Source organism: Eptesicus fuscus, chromosome 15, assembly GCF_027574615.1.
Source record: "Eptesicus fuscus isolate TK198812 chromosome 15, DD_ASM_mEF_20220401, whole genome shotgun sequence".
In the NCBI taxonomy this organism is placed as follows: domain Eukaryota; kingdom Metazoa; phylum Chordata; class Mammalia; order Chiroptera; family Vespertilionidae; genus Eptesicus; species Eptesicus fuscus.
In genome coordinates, this window is record NC_072487.1 from 71,600,818 (window position 1) to 71,616,926 (window position 16,109).

Sequence of the window (16,109 nt, forward strand, 5' to 3'; positions counted from 1 at the left end):
CCACAAGAGCTGACCCCGGCCTTGGGGCCGCTCCCCAGGCCCTTCCAGAGCCTTTGGGCCTGGGGTCTACCTTGTCCTTTCACTCTGGGCATTTCAAGCCACAACCTGTGTGCACTCAGGGATACCTCCAGGTCGGCCAGGAGCAAGACGCTAGGCCTGAGGTCAGGGTGGGGCCAGGACGAAACAGATTCCCTCTTCTTTGTCAGTCCTGACCTGGTCATTTGGTGAGGTGGCCCAGCAGCCTGGGGGGCTGGGGAAGGCTGAGATCAGAGCAGTCGGGTCCAGGGGAGGCACCGGACCTTCTGGTTGCTGTTGCCCCGAGCCCAGGACCTGGGGCTGAGGAAGCACTGGTGGAGCTCCCACCTGGAACTGCTGCTGGCTCCCTGGGCCTCAGATCCAGGCGACAAGGCCTTGAAGCCTGCCCCTCATCTGCTTCGGACAGTCCTTGGAGAGCTGGGACGTTCTCCAGTCCAGCTCCCTGTTTCAAAGGAGAGGTTTAGAGAGGGCACGGGGCCGCACTGGGAACCGGATACAGCCGATTTCCTTCCAGAAGGTCTTGTCTACGTCCTTTACCCTCCTGGCTTAGAGGCAGCTCTGCCTGGGAAGGCGATAGACCACCCAGCACCCAATCCATCCCTACACCTCAGAAAGGTATTTACTGCTGATCCCTACACACCCAGCCCCTGCTCCCCCGCATGCCGGCTCCTGGGTGTCTGTATATTTGGACACCCTGTTGTCACGTGAGGAAATCTGGCTGCATACCTAAGAGCGCAGGGAAAGGCATTTTGTGCTGAATACATTTCTTCGTATCGTCAGGTGGTTGTGTATCGTCAGGCACTGTCCGGTGATGTTGTTTTGCTTAAGCTGTAACTCACCCCGGAAATAAAGGGGAACGATGACGCCCAGCCGAGCAAGGCCTGACTCATAGCCGTGGATACATCCAGCCTCCTCCACCCAAGCATCCCGCTCCACTCACAGGCTCGTAAGGGGGCTGCGTTTCCCTTGACCCTGGGTGTGGGTTTTACAAGACTGTGTCTTTTATGATATCACAGCCCAACCATGTGAGAAGTGTTCAGGCTCCTCTTTCTCCATTAGTCTGAGAAAAGGGAAAGTGTGAGAATGGACTGATTTTGAAAAATTAAAGGACAAGCAAAATGGTTGTCTGGGAAGATGATTCTGGCTGGCTGCAACCTCCAAACACTAAGCCTCTTCTGTTTTCAGGCCCTTGTACGTGGGTTATGTGGTAGGAATAGTTCTTTTCCTCGTTTTACAGATAGTCAAACTGCAGCCTAGAGAAGTTAAGTCATGTAGGCAGTTAAGTGGAGGGCTAGGTTTCAAAATCAGGTAACAAACCATATTCATTGACTCATCAACTGTGTGCTAAGCATGCCATGGGCATATTCTTGCATCTCCACAACAATATAAGGTATATACTCTGAATATGCCCGTTTTACAGATGGGGAAACTGAGGTGAAAGGACTTATCTAAGGTCACAGAGCAGCTTAGTCTGTGGCAGAGTCGGGGTTTCAGGGCTGGTCAGTATATTTTCTATGCTAACTGTACGCCACCCTGGCAGCAGCTCTAAAAAATGGTGGCAGTTGCTTTTATTCAGTGTGGCCAGGCCACAGATTACATCCAAGAAGAAGGTTGGGGTCAGCTTGGGAAGAGCCTTTAATGCCAAGCCAACCACATTTAGAACAAAGCCAAGTATACATTAACAGAGAAAAGAAAATTCTGAGGCAATTAGGTGTATGCCAAAGCCCCAAACTGACTGTTGTTAGGAATCCTGTAACCAGTCATGTTTTCTGTTTTGCTTTGGCCACTGGGAAGCTCAAAGTCAAATTTGTTATTATTTTTAACAATTGTACTGAGTCTCCCACTGGACTCTGGCTTCCTTCTAGTCTTCCTGCTTTTACCTTTACCCTCATCTCTTTATTTTTATTCTATTGTATGTTATCTATTTTTGTAAGTTGCCACAATCCCTTGTTTGCAACAAAGTGGCGTATACCTAAATAAACACATGATCAAAAGCTTGATTTGAAAGTCTTGACTAAATGCAATGGTCTATATCCTTATCGTAACACAGACATTTAATAACTTTTTAAAAATATTGAGTTTGTTATGAGACTTGGCCTCGTCACTCTACTGAGCTGAATAATGAGTGAGGGCAGGAGAATCCGAGGCCGCCTGAAAGCCGCCCCTCCCGGTGCAGAGGAGAAGCCAGCCATTCCCGAGGTGTTCAGATACGGCCCGCACCCCACCTTCCCCCATGGGCTGCAGAGAGAGGGGTATTTACACTCGATCGCTGGGGGAGAAGTAAAAACAGAAAGAAATGCTTTCCTGGAAAAAAGCACCATGGCGTTGGGGAGGGGGCCTTTTCCCAAACTGGAGTCATTCACTCACAGGTTCCTTTGCAAACACTTATTCCTGAAGGTCATCCATAAGTCAGGTTCCATGCGGAACACTCTAGAAGGCTATCCCAGATCATTAAGGTTGGGAGCAGACGGGATATTTCCAGTGACTTTCTCCACCCTGCAGTTCTCGGAGAGGGCGAAACCCCATCTTCGTGGGAAGATACCCAACTAAACACTCCACCCTGGTCTGCAAGCAGGGCCTTGCTAGGCAAAGAGAGCTGTGGCCTCTCTGTTGTGGCAACAATACTCTCACTCACTGGACACGACAGGCACGCAGCTCTGTGCCCCCTTCAGTGTTCACGGCAGCTCGGCGGCTGACAGAGGCCGGAGGCTGTGGAGGTCGTTGGGTTTGGGGACCAGGCGGCATTATCCCTCCCCCTTACCTACGTGGCTGAAGGCTGAAAGAGCCGTGGCAATTCCTGGGTGGTTTTGTAAACCCTGAGCGAGACGGCCAGCACGCAGTGGGCATTCAGGAAGTGGTAGCTACTGCTGCCCTTGTGACCAGGTGATGCCCTGCTCGGAGCATCTGCCAGGTCTCCTGGCAGGTCCATGTCACGCACTGTGGACTATCCAACATGACTGTCACCCGTGTGAGCTGAGCGGGTCTCATCCCTCCCCTTGAGGGCTCCCTGGGAGGTGGGCGAGCAGGTGCCACCACCTCCACGTGGTGTTCTAGGTGCTCCAAGAGCTGAGGACCCAGAGAGGCGCCACGTGCCTGGCTGAGGAGTGTGGGCTTCTCTTGGAGCCACTGAGCCACGGCGGGACCAACACCTCCCCACCCACCTCCAAGTCAGGCCAGAGCCTCCTCGGGTCACCTCTAAAGCCACGGTCCTCAACGGGGACCTCTCTCGGCACTTTTGACTTTCTCCCCGGCACATCAAGCCCTCAAATCTCCCCTTGGCTGGAATGAGAAAGGAGGAAACAGTAACGACTCCCCGGAGGAGCTCCCACATCTGAGTGTGCGCTCTGTGCCGGCCGCGGTGCCAAGTATGTACGGTATCATCTCATCGAACCCTCCCAGGAACCCCAGGACACAAGCACTGTTGCTGTCCCCATCGCACAAAAGGGGAAACTGGGGCACCACGTGCTATGTCACATGTTCAGGGTCACATGGCTGGTGTGGCTGAGCTGCAGTGCTCTTCTCTCAAAACCTCATGCCAGCGGTTCTCAGCCCCGGCTCCCAGCAGAATCACTGGGATCGTTCTAAAAGGTGCCCATGCCGGGCCCAGCTGGCATGGCTCAGTGGTTGAGCATCCACCTGTGAACCAGGAGGTCACGGTTCGATTCCCAGTCAGGGCACATGCCCGTGTTGTGGGCTCCATCCCCAGTTGGGGGCGTGCAGGAGGCAGCCGATCAATGATTCTCTCTCATCATTGATGTTTCTCTCTCTGACTCCCTCGCCCTTCCTCTCTGGAATCGATCAATAAAAATATATTTAAATAAATAAATAATAAAAGGTGCCAATGCCGGGTGCGCCCCAGACCAACACACCATCGATTCTGGGGGCAAGGAGTGAGAGTCGGTGTGTTCTTAAAGCTCCCCGGGAGATTTTGCCATGCTTTCGAGGCTGAGGTCTCCTGCAGCTCAGAAGGAGCAACCCGGGCATGATGGGTGAGGGTAGATTTGTCAGATGCCAGGCTGCACCCAGGAAAGCACCCTCTGCCCAGGCTGTCCCAGAAGGAGGAGCAGAGAGAGCAAGGGCGAGTGTCAGCTATTTCTCCTCAATGGAGCCACTCGGCCGGGTGGGGGTGGGGCTCCGAGGGCCCAGAGCACAAAGGCTCCCTCTGCCCCAGGCGGTGCCCAGACACTGCCCTGCTCACCCAGCCCAGTCTGAACTCTGCCCACAACTGGGGCCAGCACCTCGACCCCCGACATTCCGACAGGGACCCCACGAGGCAGGAACAGACAGGGCTTTCAGGATGCACGCCTGCGGGGGATGAATTATTACCGAGAATTATCTGCCATGAGCACGGGGTGGCATTTCACGTGCCAAAGGTTGGCTGGCCCCGCCCTGGCCCTGGCTGCTTGGCTCCAGGGCCCTCATTCCAACTGTGCAAGGACAGAAACTTTATTCTCTTCCACAGCAAGAGGCCTCCACCCCTCACCATCTGTGCAGCAGCCCCTCAGGGAGCCCCCACCCCCACCCTGGGGCCAAAGCCTCCCTTTTCCATGGCTCAGCACGGAGCGGATTAGGTAAGGGTGACTCAAAAGTCAAGTTTCCCAGGTCTTCTTAAGCCAGGGATTTTTACTGACAGGGAAAGTCGTTGTTACCAAGATGTCAGCCCCAACCTGTTCTGGCTTTTCTGCACGGGGCCCTGACAAGTGCAAACAGCTGGGGAGCGGGCACGCGCTTCTCGGGGAAGGAGCCATCGCTTTTGGAGCCAGACAGATCCTGGGTCTGTCCCGGTTCCGCCACCTGACGCCAGGGGGACTCAGGCACTCTACTAGAAGTCTATGACCTCAGTTTCCTCATCTATAAAGTGGGATGACAACCTTGACCTCCCAGGAATGCTGTGAGGTTGAAATGAGATAATGGGCGTGAAAAAGCTCTAAGTGGGGACATGGAGGGCACACAGCAGGGCGAGGCACAATGACTGTAAATTCAGAGAAGAAGGGAGAGGGAGAGAGAGAAACATCAATGAAGAGAGAGAATCATTGATCAGCTGCCTTCTGCATACCCACACTGGGGATCGAGTCCGCAACCCAGGCATGTGTCCTTACCGGAAATCAAACCATGACTTCCTGGTTCATAGGTGGATGCTCAACCACTGAGCCACTCTGGCCAGGCCTCAAACACTAATGTAAGGCATCACCCTCATTCTATCCCCAGGGCCTCAGGTTGGGGCAGACCCAGAGTTGTCAGCAAACCCAAGCATATCCTCACAACGGATGGCTTTCCTTGCCATACCAGAGAGTTGTTAGAGTGTGGCTGCTCAGATCGATGGGTAGTGGCTGTCCCTGGGAGCTGCCCACCAGGCCCACGGAGGACACCGAGCAATCAGCAATGTCTGCCACTAGAATAAGAAGTCGGGTGGTGGAATGCTAACTGTCACCATTTCTATTTTCGGGCAAGGTCTAAATAATACTCTCGCTCTAGTTTTTGCCTGGATTTCTGTGACAGCCTCCACCCTGATCTTTCTGCTTCTTTCCGCCCTCTGATCCTCAACTTCAGCTGCTAGGATGAATTTGAAAATGGAAATCTGACCATTTCACTCCTTTACCTATCCCTGTCCCGCGGCTCCTCACATTGCTCTGAGGATCAAACCATGCTCCCAGGGTAACATTCAAGGCCTCCACGCACCCTCCGGTCTCATCCATGGCCACTCACTTCCAAATATCCCAGCCTCAAACCCCATTACCTGAGGACCTTTCAGAACTGAGATGAGAATTTGAGGAACTTGGAAAGTCAAACCGAAAACCATGTGCCCTGACTCACAAGATCAGATCAAGATCAGAGGGGCAGCCCCGAGACCTCACTGCATTTGGTGAGTGAGCTGAACCAACGGGAGGGAGCTGGTAAACTTCCAACGAACCCTGAAGTGCACTTGAGCAAACCCGTCATCCGGTTCACCCCTCACCACGCTGATGAGATTAGTCCTGAGTTGCCCCTGCCGAGGGGAATTTCTCTCCTCTCTCTCTCTCCTGATTGCCCATTCCAAGGCAAATCCCTTCGTCAGCAAGACACAGGGTGGAGGCCTCCAGGCCACTGCTATGTGCAAAGCTTTTTTGTCCAGGATCCAGGCATGCACGAGAGTCCCTGCCCCACCGGAGTCTAGTGGGGTTCTTCCACATTCCCGCTCAGTCCCAGCTCTTGCTATTCCCTGGATATTTCAATCTTTCAACTTCACAGACTCCTACCCTGATCTCCTGCTCTGGCCTGGCGTGGGGATGAGCCTTGAAGATTCGGATATGGCACAGTGCAAGTGTACACTGGATATTGTCAACGAACCTGACAGGAAGGGGTGGTGGTCGAGAAGCACAGCCCGCATTGCATGGCTGGAGAGCGAGGATCTTATAAACACATCTCAAAGGATCTGCGTCTGTTCCGAAAGATTGGCATCTGTACTGAAATCGCTGAGGAAGAGTCTAGGCTTGCTAAGGAGGCAGCCATCTGAATTTAGTTCCTCGAGGGAAAATAGCTTCTTTAAAGAAAAGAATCCAAACAGGTTTTCTTCTTTCTTGCTTCTGTTTCACTTTTTCCATTGATGTAATGTAAAAGTCACAAGAATAGCACCAAGGATTCCCATGTACTCTTCGCCCAGATTCACCGGTTATTCACATTTTGTGACATTTGCTTTATCATTCTCTCTGTGCATTTTTTTTTTCTAAACCATTTGAGGGGAAATTGCAGTTATGATGTCCCCTTTCCCCCTATATTTCCTGAGAAAATGGACAGTCACAAAACCACCGTACAATTAGCAAAATCAGGAAATTGAGCGTTGACATAATATTATATCTAATTTACAGGTATTATTCAAATTTGGAAAATGTTCCCAATGACGCCCTTTAGAGCAATTTTTTCCTAGTCGAAGTCCATTGTCTCATTTTCTGTTTTATTCTCACGTCTCTTTAGTCTGCCTTACCTCCCGAGTGCTTCCTCAGACCTCCTTTGCTTTTCATGACGGAACCATTTTTTAAAAAATGTGTTTGTATTGATTTCAGAGAGGAAGGGAGAGGGAGGGAGAGATAGAAACATCAATGATGAGAGAGAATCATTGATCGGCTGCCTCCTGCATGCCCCCTACTGGGGATGGAACCCGCAACCCTGGCATGTGCCCGGATCTGGAATCAAACCATGACTTCCTAATTCATAGGTCAACGCTCAACCACTGAGCCACACCAGCCAGGTGACAGTGCCATTTTTTAAGAGTATGTGGCATTTATTTTGTAGAATATTCTTTAATTTTCATTTGTCAGATGTTTCCTTATTCAGGCTATGCACTTGGGGCAGGGATACTGCAGAAATGAGACTGTCTTTCTCAGGGCATTAACATGATGTTAAGAATCACTTGATGTTGATTTGTCCTATTATTAGTGAAGCTTACTTTCATCCCTCCATTAAGGTGATGTCTGCCAGTTTTATCTTCTGTACAATTGCTATTTTCTCCATATAATTAATACAGAATTTTATGGGGAATACTTTGAGACTATCCAGATATTTCCACCATACTTTCACCCTCTAGCTTTAGCATCTTGATAAAATTCTTACCTATATTAAGTATTACTCTGATGATGACAAATTTGTGATTTAAAGTTTCTATCATTATTGGTCACCCACTCTCACCGCTCCTGTTCGACATAGTACTGGAAGTGCTAGCCATAGCGATCAGACAAGAAGAAGAAATAAAAGGCATCCAAATTGGAAAAGAAGAAGTAAAACTGTTCTTATTCACAGATGACATGATACTGTACATAGAAAACACCGAAGACTCCATCAAAAAACTATTAGGCCTAATAAATGAATTCGGCAATGTAACAGGATACAAAATTAACACCCAGAAACCTGTGGCCTTTTTATACACCAATAATGAACTCACAGAAAGAGAAACTAAAAAAAAAAAAAAAAATCCCATTTACCGTTGCACCAAAAAAATTAAGATACCTAGGAATAAACTTAACTAAGGAGGTAAAGACCTATACTTAGCCAAAACCGGTTTGGCTCAGTGGATAGAGCGTCGGCCTGCGGACTCAAGGGTCCCAGGTTCGATTCCGATCAAGGGCATGTACCTTGGTTGCAGACACATCCCCAGTGGGGAGTGTGCAGGAGGCAGCTGATAGATGTTTCTCTCTCATCAATGTTTCTAACTCTCTATCCCTCTCTCTTCCTCTCTGTAAAAAAATCAATAAAATATATTTAAAAAAAACCAAAAAACCTATACTCAGAAAACTACAGGACATTGAAAAAAGAGATAGAGGAAGACATAAACAAATGGAAGAACATACCATGTTCATGGATTGGTAGAATCAACATCATTAAAATGTCCATACTAACCAAAGCAACCTACAGATTCAATGCAATCCCCATTAAAATACCAACGGCATATTTCACAGATCTAGAACAAACTCTCCAAAAATTCACCTGGAATAAAAAAAGACCCTGAATAGCTACAGCAATCCCAAGAAAGAACAAAGTTGGAGGGATCACAATACCAGATTTCAAGCTGTATTACCAAACCACAGTTCTCAAAACTGCCTGATACTGGCACAAGAACAGACATATAGAACAATGGAACAGAACAGAGAACCCAGAAATCGACCCAAGCCATTATTCTCAATTAATATTTGACAAAGGAGGCAAGAGCATACAATGGAGTCAAGACAGTCTCTTCAATAAATGGTGCTGGGAAATTTGGTCAGATACATGCAAAAAAAAAAAGAAACTAGATCACGAACTTATACTATACACAAAAACAAACTCAAAATGGCTAAAGGACTTAAACGTAAGATGGGGAACCATAAAAATCCTACAAGACTCCATAGGCAGCAAAATAGCAGACATATGTCATAGCAGACATATGTCATAGCAATATCTTTACAGACACAGCTCCTAGGGCAATGGAAACTAAGGAGAAAATAAACAAATGGGACTACATCAAAATAAAAAGCTTCTGCACAGCAAAAGAAGCCATCAACAAAACAACAAGAAAAAAAAAAAAGAAAAAAAAAACACAAAACAACAAGAAAGCCCACTGCATGGGAGAACATACTTGCTAATATTATCTCTGATAAGGGTTTAATCTCCAAAATTTATAGAGAACTCATACAACTTAACAAAAGAAAGATAAACAATCCAATCAAAAAATGGGTAAAGGACCTAAATAGACACTTTTCAAAAGAGGACATACAGAAGGCCGAGAGACATATGAAAAACATGCTCAAAGTCACTAATCATCCGAGAGATGCAAATCAAAACAACAATGAGATACCATCTCATACCTGTCAGAATGGCTATCATCAACAAATCAACAAATGACAAGTGCTGGCGAGGATGTGGAGAAAAAGGAAGCCTCCTGCACTGCTGGTGGGAATGCAGACTGGTGCAGCCACTGTGGAAGACAGTATGGAGTTTCCTCAAAAAATTAAAAATGGAACTCCCATTTGACCCAGTAATTCCACTTCTAGGACTATATCCCAAGAAACCAGAAACACCAATCAGAAAGGATATATGCACCCCTATGTTCATAGCAGCACAATTTACAATAGCTAAGATTTGGAAGCAACAGAAGTGCCCATCAGCAGATGAGTAGATTGAAAAACTGTGGTACATCTACACAATGGAATACTACACTGCTATAAAAAAGAAGGAACTTTTACCATTTGCAACAGCATGGATGGAACTGGAGAGCATTATGCTAAGCGAAATCAGCCAGTCAGAGAAAGATAAATATCACATGATCTCTCTCATATGGGACATAATGATCAACATAATTTAATGAACAAAAATAGATCCAGAGACAAATGGCAGGGGAGGTGGGGGCGGGGGTTGTTAGAGAGCAAACAAAGGACTTGTATGCATGCTTATTAGCATAACCAATGGACACAGACACTGGGGCGGTGAGAGCTTGCCTGAGGTGGGAATGGCTGGGGGAGGGGGAGGGTAATCAATGGGGGGGAGGAAGGTAGACATATGTAAATCTTTAGACAATAAATAAATTTAAAAAAGAAAAAAAGAGTATGCCAAAAAATGTATGTTTGTGTGGACAATGGGCCCATGCCTTCTTATTCAATGTGTTATTTAATATTGCCATTATTTATTTGATAACCAAATTGTTCCAGATTTGGCCAGTGAGAGCTCAAACTATGTCCTTTTATAAATTATTGAAATTATTGACTTGAGTGAGAGAGAGGGAGAGAGAAACATCAATTGTTACAAACAAAAATATCTCCAGAAATTTCCAAATATCCCCTGGGGGCGGGTAGGCAAAGTCACTCCCCACCCCTGTTGGTTGAGAACCACTGCTTACATGTATTACCCTAATTTAATTCTCACAACAATCTTATGAGACTGGTACTTTGATTATCCCCATTCTACAGGCAAGGAAACTGATAAGGTTCTACTGCTAATTAGCAGTAGAGAAGGGATTAATACCCAAGCAGTTAGAGCCTTAGCTGGTGTTGCTGAACGGTTAGAACATCAGCCCACAGACCGAGGGGTCTCAGGTTCCATTCCAGGTCAAGGGCATGTACCTGAGTTGAAGGTTTGATCCCAGGACCTGGTTGTGGGGCGCATTCGGGAGGCAACCAATTGATGTATCTCTCTCACATCCCTGTTTCTCTCTCCCCCCCCGCCCCCTCTCTCCCACTCTCTCTAAAAAGCAATGAGGAAAATGATCCTCTGGTGAGGATCAACAAAAACTAAACAACAAAACCAAACAAAAAACCCCAAACAGTTAGAGTCCAGAGGTCAGAATGCTTCACTGTAGTGGACAGCCCATCTGACCCAACAAAATGTTTTGTAAAAGTAAACACGCACAGCATTCGGACCGCAGCCATGGCTAGGACTTTACGGAAAGGAAACGTGCACACAGGATGCTCGTCTCACCATTTACACTCACGGAAAGCTGGACACGCCGTAAAGGCTCATCCGGGGGGACTCCTCTGGCTCCTCCTGGGCCTGAACACTTGAGTACTGAGCTCGAGCCAGACTTTCGTTTTAATCCTCCCCCGAGGATATTTTTCCATTGATTTTTAGAGAGAGTGGGAGGGAGAGGGAGAGACAGAGACGTGAGAGAGGGACATCGATTGGTTGCCTCCGCGTGCCCCTGACCAGGGCTTGCAGCTTGCAACCAAGGTCCGTGCCCTTGACCGGAATTGAACCGGGGACCCTTCAGTCCGCAGGCCGACGCTCTACCCACAGAGCCAAACCGACTAGGGCCAGGCTTACTTTTTTAGCCACATAATTTATTCTGCAGACATTAGAAAAGGTCATGCAGATCTGTAGTGGCACAGAAAGATGTCTGATACTTGATCACGTAAAAAACTTTTTAAAACCACATGCATAGTATGGTTTTATTTCTATAAAATGTTGTGTGCATATAGGAAGGGGGGTGCTATCTGTAACAAGAGGGGATTGCAGTAGCTCTTATACTTGTTTAGGACTTGATCTGATGGGATGCTTGGTGTGGAAGGAAGGCCGGGCACAAACGCCACATGTCGTGTGATTCATATGAAAGGTCAGAATAGGCAAACCCATAAAGGCAGGAAGATCCGTGGCTTCCGGGGGCTGCGGGAGGTTATGAGGGCTGGTGAGTGACTGTTAATGGGTATGGGTTTCTTTATGGGGTGACAAAAATGTTCTGGAATAAGATAGTGACAATGGTTACACAACCTTGGGAATTTACCAGAAGCCACTGAACTGTATACTTTCAAAGGATGAATTTTATAGTCTGTGGGTAATGTTTCAGTGAAAGGAACTTTGACAGAACTGCCAGGAGAAACTGACAAACCCAAAGCCATGATAGGGACGCACACAGACGCGGACCCCACTACTCCTGGCAGCCGCCCCATCACTCCCTGTGTGAGCCCCATTCCTCCCTGTGTGAGCCCCATCCCTCCCTGTGTGAGCCCCATCACTCCCTGTGTGAGCCCCAGTAGGCTCTTGGGTGAGAGACAGTTTGAGGGATGAAGCTCTAGCCCCACCCTCATCTCCACCAGCTCCACTCGCACTCCCAGTAAACCCACAATCCAGGTAAAAACGATGTGCTCATCGCGTTATATAATTACTACAGGAAAAACCCTCCACCCCCCACTTCCAACCAGAGTGACATTCCCAAACCCAATTTAAAGTCACTTAAACCACAGAAGGCCCTAGGTAGGGCGGTCGGGGTTGTTTATCCAAAGTCTGGATAACATCATTAAGGACCCAGATTCTCGTTCTGTTTGCTTGGCCACCCTCATGTGTTGGTCTCATCCTCTGGGTTGCCAAATGGCTGCTGCAATTCTGGACATCACATCATCACCACTGGTGTCCAGAGGCAGGAAAGAGGCCGGCCAGCCTTCCCAGAAGCCCTCTGGAGGACCATCCATTCTCTCCTCATAGCCAGAACCGGACCGCGTGGCCTCCCCCGCCTCCAACCAATGGCAAGCAGATGAGGACCACTATGATTGGCTTAGACCCCTTAGTCGGCAAACTGCGGCTCGCAAGCCACATGCGGCTCTTTGGCCCCTTGAGTGTGGCTCTTCCACAAAATACCATGGCCTGGGCGAGTCTATTTTGAAGAAGTGGCGTTAGAAGAAGTTTAAGTTTAAAAAACTTGACCCTAGCTGGTTTGGCTCAGTGGATAGAGCATCGGCCTGCAGACTGAAGGGTCCCTGGGTTTGATTCCAGTCAAGGGCACATGCCTGGTTGTGGGGAGGCGTGCAGAAGGCAGCCGATCAATGATTCTCTCATCATTGATGTTTCTATCCCTCTCTTCCTATCCCTTCCTCTCTGAAATCAATAAAAATATATATATTAAGTTTAAAAAACTTGGCTCTCAAAAGAAATTTCAATCGTTGTATTGTTGATATTTGGCTCTGTTGGCTAATGAGTTTGCGGACCACTGGCTTAGACTCATCAGGATTTACTGAGTCTATCAGTAAACTAGCTGATGGAGGGGGCAACACCAGAACAACATCTGGTCTCTGCAGCCAGGGAGGAAGAGGAACCAGCAGCCGCGGGGGCCACACTGGAATTCCTTCGCCAGAGGCCTTGCCCTCTGCCTGTCCTGTCCTTTCTCCATCTCTCCAGGTCAAGGCCTCCTCTTCCTTCACACCAACTCAGCACCTCCTCCGAAAGCCCTCCCCGCCTCACTGGCCAGGTCAAAGAACCAGCACTCTCTCCATAGCTCGGCCATAGTTACAACTAAATAACTGCATGCGTCCTTGTTTGAATGAAGTGGGCCCCATAGAGGCAGCTCTATCCTTTCTCCCCAGGACCCAGCCAGAGCCTGGCACACAGCAGGTACTCCCTCAACCGTTATCGGCGAGACAAAGGAATCAGTATGTTGCAAGAGGCAGATGTGAGGTTTGGAAGATGACTGCTGGCGCTTCCTCTGGGCGGTGATGTGTTTTAATTTATTAAAGGGCACTCGCAGCGGAGGGAGAGCTCACGCTTGGGCGGAGCTCCGTGACGCACAGATGAATTCACTTGCGTAAGCAGCTGGGCAGTGTGATGTGAGGTCATCTTCCTTTCCCCTCAGCTCTTTTTCTGGGCGGTTTAAACCTTTTCCCAATGATGTGATGAGCATCACTTTCAAGGGGCTGGGTCCTTTTTACAAAAACAAGGCCTTTATTATTACTGTTTTAAACAGAACGTCATTTTCATCTGTTCAGATGTGGAAGGAACCCATGAGGTGCTAAGAACTTCCTTCTGTTGTTTTATTTTTCATCCTCCCTCCCCTGACCTCCTTCCTGGCGTTTTAGATAACCTCCTCCTCCTTCCAGGGGTAGGTATGAATTTGTCACAAAGGCCCACAAGGCTGCACTGGGCTCAGAGTTAAAAGTGAGGCAAGCCCTAGGTGGTTTTGCTCAGTGGTTAGAGCATTGGACTGACGGGTCCTGCCTTTGATTCTGGTCAAGGGCACATACCCTGGTTGTGGGCTCGATCCCCAGTAGGAGGAGGGGCATGAGGTGGGGAGACCAAGCTGAGGCTGGGGAAGCTGATGGGGGCCAGGACAAGTTTTCAGCAGGAGAATGACATGATCAGATCAGGGTGCCTGCAAGCTGGGGTGGGGGGCTGGGGGGGTGGGCTGGAGGGGTGAGTAGAGAGAGTCGACAGTGGTCAGAGCATAGTGGTGAGGCTGTGAGCCCAGGGAAGTTGGGAGACTCAAGAGAGTCTGTTAGGAGCAGAATGTGTCCCCTCAGAATTCATGTGTTGAAGCCTTAACTTCCAGTGCCTGCGAGTAACTTCCAGATATAGAGATACAGTCTTTCGAGAGTAATTAAGATGAAATGAGCCGAAACCGGTTTGGCTCAGTAGAGAGAGCATCAGCCTGCGGACTGAAAGGTCCCAGGTTCGATTCCGGTCAAGGGCATGTACCTTGGTTGCGGGCACATCCCCAGTGGGGAGTGTGCAGGAGGCAGCTGATCGATGTTTCTCTCTCATCGATGTTTCTAACTCTCTATCCTTCTCCCTTCCTCTCTGTAAAAAAATCAATAAAATATATTTTTTTAGAAAAAGATGAAATGAGGTCATTGGGGTGGTGCTAACGCAGTATGACCTGTGTCCTTATAAGAAGAGATTAGGACAAGACAAGCACGCGGGGAAGACAGTGTGAAGACACAGCCAGAAGGTGGCCGACTACAAGCCAAGGAGAGAGGCCTTAGAAGGAGCCAACCCCATGAAACCTTGATCTCAGACTTCTGCCTCCAGAGCCGTGAGAAAGTCGATTTTTGTGGATCCAGCCATCCAGCCGGTGGTCCTTCGTTATGGCCGCCCGAGCAAACTAACAGAGTCCAATGGTGGAGAGACTTGGGGTTGACTGGATGTAGACCCTAAGGGACAGAGAGGACAACCCCTGGATTCTAGCTGACAGAAGAGGTGGAAGGAGGTGCCATCTCTAAGACGGGACAGGTGTGGGGAGAAAAAGGGTGAATCCCGTTGCTTGCTCATGGGACACATCTATGACGTGAAATACGACGGGGGAGGAGATGTGGGCCCCTGCTCCAGCCTCCACACACCCCTCCCAACTCACGCTCCTAGGACCTCAGCCCCAGGCCCGGCAAAGCTCCCCCGGGTGCTCTGGGCTTGCCAGCCCCATGCACTGGTGACGGATACCGTCACCCCCAGTCCCAGTGCGGCCCGGGCGGGGCGCTGCCAGCTGGGCATTGCCTCAGCGTGAGGGCGTGGAAGGAAGGGAGGCCCGGCTAAGTGAGGCACAGGCCCCAGAGATAGGGCCAAGGGCGCCATCCTTCCAGGGAAACAGGCTGGTCACCAGGATACGGCTCATCATCTTGCAGCCGGCCCAGCCCAAGCGGTAGTCACTTGGGTGCATGGGGGTTATTTGGCGACTCTTTCACCCCCTCGTAATAATAAGAGTACCCACTAGCCAGGTGTCACATGTCTCGTCAGGCTCAGAGAGGTCCAGCGACTTGTCCGGGGACACACAGTTGGTTGGACGGGCCTGTCTCACACTGGAACCCATGCTCTGGGCCACTCTGATGGCAGGTCTCGTTCCAAGTTTTCTTTCACAGTGAACTTGGTCGTCCCCATTGGGCTTTCACAATAACTTCTCCAGAGCATGGATATTACACAGAGAGAGGTCATCTCTGAACATGTGTTTCTGAATTTTATGTTTAAGAATTTGTTGTTTTTCTTTTTTTTTTTTTTTAAGGAGCTTGCAAGGCTCATAAGATATGTAAGTGTCAGAACTTGGAAGCTGTTGGAGGCCGGAAACAGTAATTACTGCAAAGCACTCGGACAGCACAAATGCCTGCCAATCCCTGGGCCCTCTGGGGAGTCCAGGCCCTGCCCCAGAGCGGCCCTCGGGGAGCACCCGCCCCCTCAGGGGTCTAGGCCAAAGCCACTTCCTTGTACTTGGCTGGAGCTCTGAGCCTGCCCGGAGGCTGGCCTGCTTCCCAGCTGCGGTCTTTGCCTGATGTGCTGGGAGCCATCCCACGGTCTGAGGCCTGGCTCTTTGCCTCCCAGGGGAGGATAGGGGAGAACTGAGGCCTGGATGCAGTCGGTCCTGGATTCAAATCCCGCCTCCACCTTCT